This window comes from Ictidomys tridecemlineatus, chromosome X (genome assembly GCF_052094955.1).
Source record: "Ictidomys tridecemlineatus isolate mIctTri1 chromosome X, mIctTri1.hap1, whole genome shotgun sequence".
Taxonomy (NCBI): Eukaryota; Metazoa; Chordata; class Mammalia; order Rodentia; family Sciuridae; genus Ictidomys; species Ictidomys tridecemlineatus.
The window spans coordinates 69,108,660-69,125,243 of NC_135493.1; the positions used below are offsets into that span (position 1 = coordinate 69,108,660).

General features: G+C 34.0%; 1 protein-coding gene across 15 annotated transcripts in view; it reads left to right on the plus strand.

Annotated features, from left to right (window-relative positions):
- The window catches only part of Zc3h12b (zinc finger CCCH-type containing 12B), a 296,095-nt gene that overhangs the window by 194,670 nt on the left and 84,841 nt on the right, over positions 1-16,584 (plus strand). For 5 of the 15 annotated variants that reach the window (XM_078034627.1, XM_078034629.1, XM_078034628.1 and 2 more), the window contains one exon: positions 57-126. The exons of the other annotated variants lie outside the window; for them this stretch is intronic. The gene's annotated coding sequence lies outside the window, so the exon portion shown is untranslated. The remainder of the gene's footprint in view (positions 1-56; positions 127-16,584) is intronic. 15 annotated transcript variants of the gene reach the window in all.

Consider the following 16,584-nt stretch of genomic DNA (forward strand, 5'->3'; position numbering starts at 1 on the left):
AGAGAGAGTGAGAGAGGAGAGAGAGAGAGAGAGAATTTTTAATATTTATTTTTTAGTTCTTGGCGGACACAACATCTTTGTTGGTATGTGGTGCTGAGGATCGAACTGGGGCCGCACGCATGCCAGGTAAGCGTGCTACCGCTTGAGCCACATCCAGAGCCCCACCTCTTAACTTTCTTGCATTGTTTCACACATATGCATTTGGATAACACCAAATATTGTGGGTATATGATCAGTTGTAATTGAGTTATTTTATTAGACCATTAGACCTGTTTGCTTTACCCTTCATTTGTACTTTCTATGGCTATATATGAAATTAGACGCATATGAAGAATAGCAATAAATCAATAAACTGTCTAGGAAATTAGAGTTTCTCATTCAAGAAACAAATGAAGTATTTGTAGTAGCCAGTATATCCCCCATGTACATAAAAGTAGAAATCTGTCTTCATTTTTGCTGAGTACATTGCCTCCATGGTGGCAAATATGATACAGTAGACATATTATGAGCTTTAATTTCAGAGACTTGGATGAAATCACATCTGTACTGCTTATTCACTGTATAACTTTAGATGTGTTAGAAAATGTCTTCACTCCCAGACTATTCATCAATAAAGTTAAGAAGATAATATTCACCTCCCAGAATTATAAGAGGTTATTTTATAAATAGTTAATAACTAATGTAAAGCATTGCTTATTATATAATAAACATTAAATAGATATGTAATTATTATTCAATAAGTATTAAGCTTCCTCTCTCTACTTTTCATCCATTTCTTTTATTAAAAAATAATTCAAGGGTTGAAAATAGAATATATAAAATAATAAAGTTCAATGAATACAATTAGATCTTTGAACTGAAAAAATAATTTAAGAATCAGAAGGTCAATATGCTAATGACAAAGATTATTACTTGCTAGGACTGAGCACAAAGGGGTATTTAAGCTTCTTAACAAACAAACAAAGGAAAAAGCAAAATTTTAAAAGTGCACATAATAATAGAGTCTCATTACAAAGAAAGCAGAGACAATCAATATTTTTTCTGGCATGAAATATTAAGTTTTTTACTCAAAACACAATATACATATGAAACAATAATAATGAGCAGTGACTTTAATATTTTTACAAACTATAATTTATATTGGTACTCATTTGTTGTGACTATATTCAGGAATGTATGGCAACACAGTATTAAAGTACATTTTCCAATGATGATTCTGTAAAATTTTGAATTAGTATAAATTAGGTAAATAGACTTCGATGGTCTCATTTATTAATCAAAAACAATGTTTTCCAAAGTGTTATATCTATCCATAACATCACTGGCACAAAAAACATATATATATACACATATATACACATAGGTGTGTACTTGTGTGTGTGTCCATGGAATTTATGTTCAGCATGTTTTTTGTGTGTAATAAGAATTTATTTCAATATATATTGTACCTACATAAATTCTTTCAAATACAGAAAATATATGCCACATTTGAATATTGTTGATATAACTATTGTGGACACATTTTGCTTTTAAGTACTACATATACATTCATTCTCTTTTTAAATTGGTTCTTTTATTTATAAATGACAGTAGAATTGATCTTGATAAAATTGTATGAGCATGGGATATATCTTGTACTAATCAGGACCCCATGGGTAGGCACAATAGTGGGATTCACTTAGATATTTTCTTATATGTACATAGGAAGATTATATTTATTCTCCTGTTTTTTTCTATTCTTATCACTCCTTCCTTCCTTTTGTTCCCATTTGTCTAATCTACCAAACTTTTCTTCTTCCCCCCTCCCCTTTTAATTTTAAAAGTTTAGCTTTCACATATCAGTGAACACATTTGACTTTTGGGATTGGCTTATTTCACTTAGCATATTCTCCAGATCCATCCATTTACTGGAAAATGTCATGAAGTCATTCTTCTTTATGCCTGAGAAATATTCCATTTTATGTATGTACCACAATTTTTTTATCCATATATCTGTTTATGGGCATCTACTTTGGTTCCACAGCTTAGCTATTATGAGTTGTGCTGCTGTAAACATTGATGTGGCTGTGTCGATGTACTATGCTGATTTTAAATCCTTTTAATATATGCCAGGGGGTGGAAGAACTGGTTCAAATGGTGGTTCTATTCCAAGTTTTTTTGAGGAATCTCCATACTGCTTTCCAGAGGGGTTGCATCAATTTGCAGTCGCACCAACAGTGTGTGAGTGCTCCCATTTTCCCATATCCTCCACAAGATTTGTTATTTGTATTCTTGATAATTGCCATTCTGATGAGTGAAATGGAATCTCATTACAGTTTTAATAAGTATTTCTCTAATTACTAGAGATGTTGAACCTTTTTTCATATATTTATTAAACATTGTGTTTCTTCTTTTAATTTTTTTTAGTTGTAGATGGGCACAATACCTTTATTTTATTTATTTATTTTTATGTGATGCTGAGGATCGAACCCGGTACCTCACATGTGCAAGACAAGTGCTCTGCCACTGAGCCACAATCTCAGCGCCTTGTGTTTCTTCTTTTGAGAAGTGTCTGTTCAGTTCCTTTGCCCATTGATTGTTTTTGTTGTTGTTGTTGTTGTTGTTTGTTTGTTTGTTTGGTGTTAAACTTTTTGAGTTCTTTGAATATCCTGGAAATTAACACCCTATCCGAGGTGCAGTTTGAAGTTTTTCTCCCATACTGTAGGTTCTCTCTTCATGCTCTTGATTTTTTCTTTTGCTGTGAGGAAACTTTTTAATTTGATGCCATCCCATTTATTGATTTTTTTATTTTGCTTCTTGTACTTTTAGACTTTTGTTCAGGAAGTCAGTTCCTGTGCCAATATATTGAAGTGTTGTACCTACATTTTCTTCTAGTAGGTGCAGGATTTCTGGTATAATTTCTAGGCCTTTGATCCACTTAGTTGATTTTTGTGCAGTGTGAAAGATAGGTATTAACTTTTATTCTAATACATATGGATTTCTACTTTACCCAACCCCATTTGTTGTAGAGGCTATCTTTTCTCCAGTATGTGTTGTTGGTGCCTTTGTCTAGTATGAGGTAACTGTATTTATGTGGGTTTGTCTCTGTGTCTTCTGTTCCATTGGTCTTCTTACCTACTTTGTTGTCAATACAATTCTGTTTTTGTTACTGTAACTCTGTAGTAATATTTGGGTTTGGTATTGCTTCATGTTTCTTGCTACTGATTGCTTTAGCTATTCTGGGCCTCTATTATTCCAAATGAATTTCATCACTTTTTCTATTTCTATGAAGAATGTCATTGGAAATTTTATGGGAATTACATTGAATTTGCAAGCACTTTTGGCAGATTGGCCATTTTCACAATATAACCTCCATTTTATGGGATCTTTAAAGTCATTAATTCTGTGGTTGTTTGAAAGAAGAGCTATTATCTCTTGACCACATATGACCATCTCAGTCATTCAGGTCAATAAATTGACCACATTTGCATGGATTTAACCCCTAAGTATAGGTCATAATTGAGACTCATTTGGGGGACTGAAGGAAAAAATTCCTCTCAATAGGTGACCATCTGAAAGGATGTCTTCTGAGTCATCATTCATGTTACCAAATAAATAGGCACTCTTTGACAGCAGAAGCATTTGTAAGCCTTATTTCTCACTTCAATGGTTCTTTATTTTCTGAGCCCTCAGTGCTTCTTAAAATGATGATTAACATGATAATTGTACACATAAACATGACAGTGTGATATTTCAATATATGCATACAATGTACACTGATCAAATCCTGCCTCCCTTTATCCAACTCATTTTGTTCCTAATCTCTTTCAATCAATAGTCTATATTAAAATCAACTTTTTCATTTTTAACTTCCACATATGAAAGAGAACATGGAGTAATTGTGTTTCTGTGCTGGCTTACTTCACTTAATACCCTCCAATTCCATACATTTTTCTGCAAATGAAAAGATTTTTTTCTTATTTATGGCTAAATTATATTTCATTATATATTGTGTATATGTGAATGTAATGTGTTTTTGTGTGTATATGATGTGTATATATGTATATATGTGTGTATATAATATATATTATATATATATTTCACATATATAATCCATATATAATTTTCTTTATCCATTGATCTTTTGATGAACACCTAGGTTGATTCAATGTATTGGTCACTGTGAATAGTGACACAAGAAACTTGGGATTGCAGCTATCTATTTGTAATTCTGATTTCCTTTCCTTTACATATAGACATGAAAGTGGAATAGCTGTATCATATGGTAAATCTATTTTTAGTTTTTGGGGGTATATGGCAGACTTCCATGCTGTTCTCCATAATGGTTTTACTTATTTACATTTTTACCAATGGTATGTAAGAATTTCTTTTTCTCCACATCCTTTCTAGCATTTGTTATTTTTTTATAATAACCATTCAAATGGGGATGAGAATTTTGTTCAATTTGGTTGATGATGGGATAGCTTCCTTGATGATTTAATAGTGGGAGAGGTAAAAACTAATTTATTACCATCTTTGTGCTATAAAAACAAATTCTTGGTACAGTTTTGATTGAGAATGGAAGAAAGGAACTATGGGCTAGGACTTTTTAAACATGATCTAATCAGCACAACAATGCTATAATATAAATATTAGTTATCTTTTTATAGGGCATTATAGCAAAACATAACGGTGTGGGCTATTTTGACATATTCAGAGATGCATATAATTTAGTTTGCTCCATTTCAATCTCTGGTTCTACCTCTTCCTCTCCCTTCCTCTTTCACCTGAGCCCTGTCCTCTATTCTATTAGTTTTCCTTCTATTTATTAATATTTTAACTGGTACTTTATAGGTATATATAAAATTGAAATGCATTGTTATATATTTATACACATAATTTGGTCACCTTCATCCCCAGTTCTTCCCCTTTTCTTCTCCTCCCTCTCCCTTTGCCTCTTGCTTCTACTCTACTGATCTCCCTTCTATTTTTATAATGTATCATTTTTTATTCCTTTTTTCTGTCTAAATTATGAATATGAGAGAAAATATTAGACCCTTGACTTTCTGACATATTTCACTTAGCATGATGTTCTGCAGGTTCATCCATTTACCAACAAGTGACAATTTCATTTGACTTTATGGCTGACTAGAATTCCATTGCATATTAATACCACATTTTCTTTATCCATTCCTGTATTGATTGCCACCTAGGATGGATCCATAACTTGACTATTGCGGTTATGCTGTTATAAACATTGATGTGCTTGTTTTGCTATAGTATGACCTACCCCAATTGAACCAAGAGGATATTAAAAAAACCTAAGCAGGCCAATATCAAGCAATGAGGTTGAAGAAGCTACAAAGCACCTTCCAACAACGAAAAGCACAGAACCAGATGTAGTTCCATCTGAGTTCTACCAGACCTTTAAAGAAGAACTAATGCCAATCCTCCTCAAATTATTCCATGAAACAGTAAGGGAGGGAATACTCTCAAATTCATTCTATGAAGTCAGTGTCACCCTAATATCAAAACCAGATAAAGACATCAAGGAAAGAAAACTAATGAACTATATCCCTGATGAATGTAGATGCAAAAATCATTAATAAAATATTATCAAATAACATTCAAAAACACAGTAAAATAAAATGCCATTATCAAGTTGAATTCACTACAGAGATACACTGTTGCTTCAAAATATGTAAATATTCATCACATAAATAGAATCAAGGACAAAATTCACATGATTATTTCAGTAGATGCAGAAAAGACCTTTGATAAAAATCCAGCTCCCACTCATGTTAAAAGCACTGAAGAAACTAGGAAGAGAAAGAATTACCTCAACATCATAAAGGTGATATATGACCACCCCAAAGCAAATATCATACTGAATGGAGAAAAACTAAAGAAATGTCCTCTAAAATTAAGAATAAGTCAAGGATGTTCACTCTTTCCACTCCTATTCAATATAGTTCTTGAATGTCTAGCTAGAACAATCAGGCAAGAAAAGTATATTAAAGGGATACAAATGGGAAAATAAGTCAAACTTTCTCAGTTTAGTTATCTTTTTAAAGTTGAAGACAGAAGTTCTAAAAGATGGAATATCTTTTCCAAGATCACAGTGGTAGTTAAGCTCATTTAATCCCTGAATGAGGAATATTTTTTTCCATGCATCATTATTTTCCTTCAATCAGCAAATATGTTAAATATTTGCTGTGTGCAAGGTTCTCTTTCTCTCCATATATATGTACATATACACCTATGCATGACATAAGGAATACGATTCATAGATGCCCTACATGCTTGATTTAAAAATTGTATAGTTGTTAAGAATACCATTTTTGAAGTCATATAATCCTGAATTCATTTCTCAGGTCTTACAAAGTAGTCAGCTTTTATTTAAAGAAGATAGAATTCTTTCTCAAAACTTGTGAACCCCAAATAAACAAAACAATACAAATAAGGATGGAATAAAATAATCATGTGATAAATGATGTTATTATTAGCTATCATCATTAAGCAACTCCCAGACCACCAGCAGCAAGACACATATAATTATAATGAATTGTGATATGACTTATAATACAGACATCTTTATAACTTCTTAGGATCATAGAAGAGATAGTCAATTGTGCTTCATAGAGATAGTGAATACCTCATAGAGACAATACATGTTATCTGGGACTTAAAGTATAATAGGCAGTCAGAAGGCATTCTACATAGAGCAAATAGCATGAGAAGTATTCTCAAGTTGTAAAAATGCATGACTTCCTTAAGGAAACCAGGACTACATGGAGAAAGTCTACAGGAAACTAAAGGTCTTTTTAAAGTCAGGGGGAGCTGTAGTGAGAGTAGGATGATTGTACATTATGATCTCAAAGTAGAATATTAGAAATGAACATTGGATACAAATAATTATGAGTTTACGACAGAAAGATCAATAGAGCAAAGGGAGCAGGGTTTGGGAAAAGGAAAGGGGAAGGAGAGGTACTAAGGTCAGAATTAGTATAAGATATAGCCCATGCTTGTCTAATTATGTCAAAATGAATTCTACTGTCATGTGTAACTAAAAAGAAGCAATTAAAAATCATATATAGTCGTTATGAGTCATAACAAGGTACCACCAGATTATGGCCTTAAAAGTGGGTGTGTGATGTATAATACAAATAAACACAAGTATATATGGTCCATTCACAGACCATTTTTAAGTTAAAATTTTATTTTGATTACTTTGAATTATCATTTCTTTAAAATTTTAACACAGTATTCAATTTGTTATTTATTTATTTATTTATTTATTTTTGAAATTGTGAATTGAACCCAGATCATTTAACCACTAGGTACCATCACCAACCTTTTTTATTTTGTATTCTGAGATGGACTCACTAGGGCCTCACCAAATTACTGCAGCAGGCCTCAAACTAGTGGTCTTCTTGCCTCAGTCTCCTAAATTACTAGGATTACAGCCATACATTTTTGGTGATATTTCCTTAATTTCATATAACTATATTCCTACCACAGTATTTCCTACTTTTATAAAGTCTGAATTGATTTAAATTATTTTTGTAAAAGGTTTCACATGCATATGTCCTTTTTGTGGTGGTTGTTATTCTTGCTGTTGTTTAGTTCAAACAAATAGAAAGAATAAAGAATGACCGTTGCTTTCTGCTTCATGACAGAATGACTGAAATTGAAATTTGTTATTGGCATAAATAATGAGAACATCAGGGAAAAATGAATAAAACCTTTTAAGATGTTTGACAACCAATGTTACAGGACCATGTAACATTACACGATGTTCCATGTTACATAATGCTTATCTCATCTGTCAGGGATGAGAGAACAGGTGAGCCCAGTGTTCACCCAAACTTTCTAAATGTAAGCACACTCTAGATTATGGCACAATGGTGTATTAGTTGAGAAGCCAGAGGTCAGAGTTTGGGGAGGCTGAGATGAGATAGTTGAAATCTGTGGATCAGAGTACTAGACGAGATAATTTTAGGGATAAAGAGCCACAAAAAAATTGGTTAAGGGTCCTCTTTAGTTTGGGGCTGAAAATGGAGCTATCCATGTATTAAGTGAAATTTAAAATGACAAAGAATACTAAAAGGGATTATCATCTATCTCCTCAGAGCTTATACAGAGCTGAAAGGAATTCAAATTTTAGCTAGAGACAATGGGAATATCCTTGTTACACACTAAGACATTCAGTGGCACAGTGGCACATGCCTATAATTCCAGTACTCTAGAAGTGCCAAACTAACCCTAGAACAAAAGCTACTATACCCCTGCCCTGGCAAAGCTTAATCACCAACTTAGAAGAGGATGCAGTAGGCACATGCCTTTAATCCCAGCTACTCAAGATACTGAGGCAGGAGGATCACTTTATCCTAGGGACTTGAAGCCATGTTGGGGAATATAGTGAGAAACCATCTCAGAAAGGAAGGAAGGAAGGAAAGAAGGAAGGGAGGGAGGGAGGGAGGGGAGGAGGAGGAGGAGGAGGAGGAGGAAGAGAGGAGGAGAAGAAGAAGGAAGAGAGAAAGAGAGAAACCTACAAGGCATGACATCACTGACAATGGCAAATTAGAAAATTCTAAGACCCTGTTTCTCCACAAAAACATCTGTTTAACTGAAGAAACTTGGCATAATAAACTTTTGTAGAGTTCAGGAATTTAGCCAAAAAAAAAGAAAAATACAAAGAGGCCTGGCACAGTGGCACATGACTATAATTCCAGTACTTTGGGAGGCTGAGGCATGAGGATTACCAGTCTCAGAAAGGCCCTTGGGCAGGAAAGTGAAACTTTTTCTTATAATGGAGGCTATCATTTCAGATAGCCACCCAAATGCTAAGCAAGGACATTACAGATATTATTTCTGAACAACCAATGGGTAGAAGAAGAAATCAAAAGGGCAATTTAAAATATCTTGATATGAATGACAATAAAAACAGCATATCAAAAAAATTATGGAGCTAGGTGTGGTGGCACACGCCTATAATCCCAGCAATGCAGCAGGCTGAGGCAGGAGGATGCCATGCTCAAAGCCAGCCTTAGCAACTTAGCAAGACCCTGTCTCAAAATAAAAAATACAAAGGTCTGGGGTGGTGAGTAAGTGGGTAAGTGCATTTGGGTCCAAACCCTGGTACCAAAAATAAATATATCCATACATACTTACATACATAAAATTATAGGAGCCACCACATGGTTCATGCCTATAGTCCCACTTATTTGAGAGGCTAAGGCAGAAAGACTGCTTGATCTCAGAAATTCAAAATGAGCTGAGTCAACATGCAAAACCCTATTTAATTTTTTTAAATGAAAGAAAATAAAGAAAGAAAGGAAAAGCAAAGAAAAATCTATGGAATACAGGAAAAGGGGAAAGTTTGTAAAATAAATGCCTACATTAAAAATGAGAAGAGCCCAAATCAATAGCCTCAGTGAGATAGGGAAAAAATAAAATTACAGTTATCAGAAGAAAGGAAATAAGATCAAAAGATAAACAAATCAAATAGAACAATATAAATAATACTGAGTTGGTCCTTTGGAGAAATATAAAGTAAATTTAAAACCAACTTTAAATAAAAAGACAAAAATAGTAAAAACTAAAAGAATAGAAAAAGTTTTACCATGATAACACTAATCAGTGGAAATCTAGAGCAACTATATTAATGTAAGGAAGAAAAGTAGATTTCAGCACACAAAAGGTATTGAGGATAAAAAAGGTATTTTACAATTAAAGAAGTTTAGTCACCAAGAGAATTTAATAATTCTAATTCTGATTGTAAAACATAGTAACAGTGCTTCAAATATTTTGTTAGTATTCCAAAGGAAAAGGAGCAAAAATAATCTGCTATCTCAAAATTCCTCCCCAATTATAGTTGGGACAATTAGAAAATCACTTATTGACAAAGAAATCTTGAGTGACAATGTTAAACAATTTGAAGAAATGTTTTATTACAACAGGCTTTTCCCAATATATATACAACATATATTATTATGAAGTGCACATGGAATATTTATGATAGAAAATCGTGTAGTCTAGAAAATAAGTCTCCATACATGTAAAACATTGGAAATTATGAAAAGCACATTCTGTGACTTCAGTGTTATTAAGTAACAAGGATATCTGTGAAATCTCCATGTTTGGAGACTTAAATCATTCATTTCAAAATTTTCAGCTGTATGAAGAAATTAAAAGAGAAATTACAAAGTATTTCGAATTGAATGAAAAGAAAAACAAACAATGTAAAAATCTGTTGTATGTGGCCAAAGCAGTGTATACATGGAAATTTGTAGTAATAAATACCTCTAGTAGGAAACAAAATATAGCTGAAATTGATGACATCTGTTTCTACTTGAATAACCTGGAGAAATAAGACCAAATGAAACCCAAAGTAGACAAAGTAAACAAAAAAATATCAAGAAATAGAAGAAACACTAAAGTAAAGCTGGCTCTTTAAAAAAGACACTGAATTGATAAACCTGTATCCAAATAGAGCATTAAAACATAGAAGACAGAAATTATCATTATCAGAAATTTTAAGAACAAAATTAAAGGTGACATCACTATAGATTCTAGACATAGTAAAAAGATAATATGGAAACTTATGTGCAACATTATTTAAGTGGCATAAATCCTTGAAAAAACTCAAGATACAAAAAAGAATTCACTCAAGAAATAAAGCATTTGAGTATCGTGTCTTTTTGTAAAAGTTTTTTTAGTTGTTGATGGACTTTATTATCTTTATTTTTATGTGGTGCTGAAGATCAAACTCAGTGCCTCATGCATGCTAGGTGAGCACCCTACCATTGAGCCACAATCCCAGCCCCTCATTGTGTCTTTTAAAGAAATTGAATTCATAGCTTAAAAAATTTCCCATGGGGCTGGGGATGTGGCTCAAGCAGTAGTGTGCTCGCCTAGCATGCGCGGGGCGCTGGGTTCCATCCTCAGCACCACATAAAAATAAAGATGTTGTGTCCACCAAAAACTAAAAAATAAATATTAAAAAAAATTCCCATGAAAACTTATGATTTCCAGTTAAGTGTGTAGTGAGCTCAGAAGTCTTCATTTGGTCCTAATAACAAAAAGCTGAAAAAATTTGAAAAATCAACAGCTCCTCTTAGATTCATCAGTGAAATGAAATCCCAAGTATGCTTCTGCCCCCAAAATTGGAGAGACAGGCAGATACACATACATACACAGTTTACTCGACCTTAAAGTCATATACACAGGAATAAATACCAAAGTAGGAATACCAGAAGTATAATTTGTAAATTGCTGGAGGCTCAGTGTAGGCAACTTTGAAAGATAAAAACCACAGGTAGCCCATTTCCAGGAGGCCTCTTATACTTTTGTATGATTTGCTTCTAGGAGTTCTACCAGGCTCTCACAGTGAAAGTGGGAGAAAACTCCCCATATTGCTGCACTTTTGTTACTATAATGAAATGTCTGTGGCAGGATAATTATAAAGAAAAGAGGTTTGTCTAGCACACAGTTCTGGACGTTCAAATGCATGGTACTTACATCAACTCTGGTGAAGAACCCATAGTGGATATCATGATAATGGTGAGAGTTTATGTGGTAGTCAGAGATCACATTACCAGAAAGAAAGCCAAAGAGGGACCAGGGCTCCATAATTCTTTCAGACGGCATATCCCCAATTGAACTGACTTCCCACTAGATTGCACCTCTTAAAAGATTACACACCACCACCCAACCCTTGGGGGACAAACTCAAACCATAATCAGACTCCAGAACACCCCTTGAATGTCTGGCAGGGGAAAGGGAAAAGTAGCCATCTTGAAGTTTTCCAGAAAATTCTGTTCTTAGCAAGGCATGCTGTAAAGAGAAACTAGTTTACCATGGGGGCAGTACTGGGGTTTTATGAAAACCTAACCTACCTGGAAAACTGAAATATCCATCTCCATCCAGATAAACCCTTCCATGTGGGAAAAGAGAAATACTCAACTGTAGCCCTTCACCAACTGTCTCAGAATTCTAAGAGGGTAATAAAAGAGAAAAATGTGAACATCACTTGTGAAATCATTAGCCCATGGACACAGGCTCACTAAAACACTGACATCTAATCATAGGACCACAAAATGCTACTCTTCCCCCACACCTTATATTACATCACTACATTTTCCACCGTTCCTTTTACCTAGCATATCTTGTCTCACTTCCAGTTAAAAAATACAAGATATATTAAAAGAATGGATATTTTGAAGAGATGAATAAGTATCAGAAAAAGGCCCAGATATGGCAGGGATGTCAGGATTATCACCTCATGAATTTAAAATAATTTTGATGACTATGCTAAAAGCTATAATGGCGAAAAAAGGTAATCAACATGCAAGAATAGATGGTTAATGGAAATGGAGGAGTGATAACTAAGGAATCCAAAAGAAGTGCTAAGGATAAAGAATAAACAAAAATGCCTCTGATGATCACATTAGTAGATTTGGTATACCTGAGAAAAGAATTTCTGTGCTTGAAGACAGAACTTTAAAAACTGAAATGAAAAGAGAAAAAAGACAAAGTACACACACAGAGAAAACAGAATATTAGTAACTATGGAACTACTACGAAATGTGTAACATATGCTCAATGGTAATACCAGGAGCAGAAGAAAGAGAAAAAAAATTTAATAGACCGATGATAATTTTTTAAATTTTTAAATATTTAATTGATTTAATTTTTTAAATTCATGATAGTAGAATACATTAAAATTCTTATTACACATATAGAGCACAATTTTTCATATCTCTATTTCTATATTCAGTATGTTTACCACAGTTCATGTTTTCATACATGTACTTTAGATAATGTTGTTAATCACATTCCACTCTCATTGCTAACCCCCTGCCACCTCCCTTCCCCTCCCACTTCTCCGCCCTATCTAGAGTTTGTCTATTTCTCCCATTCTGCCTCTCCCTACCCCATTATGGGTCAGTCACCTTATATCAGAGAAAACATTTGGCATTTGTCTTTTGGGGATTAGCTAACTTCAACTAGCATTATTTTCTCAAACACCAGCCATTTACCTGCAAATGCCATGATTTTGTTCTCTGAGTAATATTCCATTGTGTATATATGCCACATTTTTTAATCCATTCATCTACTGAAGGGCATCTAGGTTGGTTCCACAGTTTAGCTAGTGTGAGTTGTGCTGCTGTAAACATTGATGTGGCTGTGTCCCTGTAGTATGCTGTTTTTAAGTCCTCTGAGTATAGAGTGGGATAGCTGGGTCAACTGGTGGTTCCATTCCCAGTTTTCCAAGGAATCTCCATGCTGCTTTCCATATTGGCTTCACCAATTTGCAGTCCCATCAGTGATGTATGAGTGTGCCCTTTTTCCCCACATCCTCGCCAACACTTATTGTTGTTTGTCTTCATAATAGCTGTCATCCTGACTGGAGTGAGATGATATCTTAGAGTAATTTTGATTTGCATTTCTTTATTTGTGAGATATGATGAACATTTTTCATATACTTGTTAATTGTTTGTATATCCCCTTTTGAGAAGTGTCTGTTCATGTTCTTGGCCCATTTATTGATTGGGTTATTTGGTTTTTTGTTTGTTTGTTTTTGGTGCTTAGCTTTTTGAGTCGTTTATATACCCTAGAGATTAGTGCTCTATCTGATGTGTGAGGGGTAAAAATTTGCTACCAAGATGTAGGCTCTCTATTCACCTCACAGATTATTTCTTTTGCTGAGAAGAAACTTTTTAGTTTGAGGCCATCCCATTTATTGATTCTTGGTTTTAATTCCTGTGGTATGGAAGTCTTATTAAGGAAGTTGGGGCCTAATCCTACATGATGAAGATTAGGGCCTACTTTTTCTTCTATTAGATGCAGTGTCTCTGGTTTAATTCCTAGGTCCTTAATTCACTTTGTGTTGAGTTCTGTGCATGGTGAGAGATAGTTTAATTTCATTTTGTTGCATATGGATTTCCAGTTTTCCCAGCATTATTTGTTGAAGAGGCTATCTTTTCTCCAATGCATGTTTTTGGCACCTTTATCTAATATAAGATAATTGTAATTTTGTGAGTTAGTCTCTGTGTCCTCCATTCTGTACCATTGGTCTACAAGTCTGTTTTGGTGCCAATTCCATGCTGTTTTTATTACTACTGCTCTGTAGTGTAGTTTACGGTCTGGTATAGGGATGCCACCTGCTTCACTCTTCCTGTTAAGGATTGCTTTAGCTAGTCTGGGTCTCTTTATTTTTCCAGATGAATTTCATAATTCCTTTTTTGATGTATATGAGTAATTCCATTGGGATTTTTATCAAAACTGCATTAAATCTGTATAGTGCTTTTGGTCATATGGTCATTTTGACAATATTAATTCGCCTCTTCAAGAGCAAGGTAGATCTTTCCATCTTCTAAGTTCTTTGATTTCTTTCTTTAGGGTTCTATAGTTTTCATTGTATAGATCTTTCACCTCTTTCATTAAGTTGATTCCCAAGTTTTTTTTTCCCTTTGGGCTATTGTAAATGGGGTAGTTTTTCTGTTTCCCTTTTTGAGGATTTGTCACTGATATACAGAAATGCCTTTGATTTATGGGTGTTGATTTTGTATCCTGCTACTTTCCTGAATTCATTTACTAGTTCTAGAAGTTTTCTGGTGGAGCTATGTGGGTCTTCTAGGTATAGAATCATATCATCAGCAAATAGTGCTAATATAAGTTGTTCTTTTCGTATACGAATCCCTTTAATTTCTTTTGCCTACTGTATCATTGCTCTGGCCACTGTTTCAAGAACTATGTTGAATAGAAGTGGTGAAACAGGGCATCCCTGTCTTGTTCCAGTTTTTAGAGGGAATGCCTTCAATTTTTCTACATTTAGAATGATGTTGGCCTTGGACTTGGCATAGATAGCCTTTACGATGTTGAGATATGTTCCAGTTATCCCTAGTTTTTCTAGTGTTTTGAACATTAAATGGTGCTGTATTATGTCAAATGCTTTTTCTACATCTATTGAGATGATCATTTGATTCTTATCTTTGAGTCTATTGATGTGATGAATTACATTTATTGATTTCTGTATGTTGAACCAACCTTGCATCCCTGGGATGAATCCCACTTGATCGTGGTGCATGATCTTTTTGATATATTTTTGTATTTAATTTGCCAGAATTTTATTGAGAATTTTTGCATCTATGTTCATTAGAGATATTGGTCTAAAGTTTTCTTTCTTTGATGTGTCTTTGCCTGGTTTTGGAATCAGAGTGATATTGACCTCATAGAATGAGTTTGAAAGTGCTGCCTCTTTTTCTATTTCCTGAAATAAATTGAAGAGTATTTGTATTAGCTCTTCTTTAAAGGTCTTCTAGAACTCAGTTGTGAATCCATCTGGTCCTGGACTTTTCTTTTTTTTAATTTTTTTTATTGGTTGTTCACAACATTACAAAGCTCTTGACATATCATATTTCATACATTAGATTGAAGTGGGTTATGAACTCCCAATTTTTACCCCAAATGCAGATTGCAGAATCACATCGGTTACACATCCACATTTTTACATAATGCCCTATTAGTAACTGTTGTATTCTTCTACCTTTCCTATCCCCTACTGTCTCCCCTCCCCTCCCCTCCCATCTTCTCTCTCTACCCCATCTACTGTAATACATCTCTCTCCTTGTTTATTTTCCCATTCCCCTCACAACCTCTTATATGTAATTTTGTATAGCAATGAGGGTCTCCCTTCATTTTCATGCAATTTCCCTTATCTCTCCCTTTCCCTCCCATCTCATGTCTCTGTTTAAAGTTAATCTTTTTTTTTCCTGCTCTTCCTCCCTACTCTGTTCATAGTTGCTCTCATATCAAAGAAGACATTTGGTATTTGTTTTTTAGGGATTGGCTAGCTTCACTAAGCATAATCTGCTCTAGTGCCATCCATTTCCCTGCAAATTCCATGATTTTGTTATTTTTTAGTGCTGCGTAATATTCCATAGTGTATAATGCCACATTTTTTTTTATCCATTCATCTATTGAAGGGCATCTGGGTTGGTTCCACAGTCTAGCTATTGTGAATTGTGCTGCTATGAACATCGATGTGGCAGTATCCCTGTAGCATGCTCTTTTAAGGTCTTCAGGGAATAGTCCAAGAAGGGCAATAGCAGGGTCAAATGGTGGTCCCATTCCCAGCTTTCCCAGGAATCTCCAAACTGCTTTCCTGGACTTTTCTTGGTTGATAGGTTTCTGATGGCATCTTCTATTTCATCACTTGATACTGGTCTGTTTAAATTGTGTATATCTTCCTGATTCAATCTGGGAAAATTGTATGACTTAAGAAATTTATCAATACCTTCAATATCTTTTATTGAAGTATAAGTTTTCAAAATAATTTCTAATTATCCTGTGTATTTCTGTAATGTCTGTTATGATATTACCTTTTTCATCATGTATGCTGATAATTTGAGTTTTCTTTTTCCTTCTCTTCATTAGTGTAGTTAAGGGTCTGTCGATTTTATATTTTCAAAGAACCAACTTTTTGTTTTGTCAATGTTTTCAATTGTTTCTTTTGTTTTTATTTTATTAATTTCAGTTCTGATTTTAATTATTTCTTGCCATCTACTGCTTTTGCTGTTGATTTGTTTTTTTTTTCCT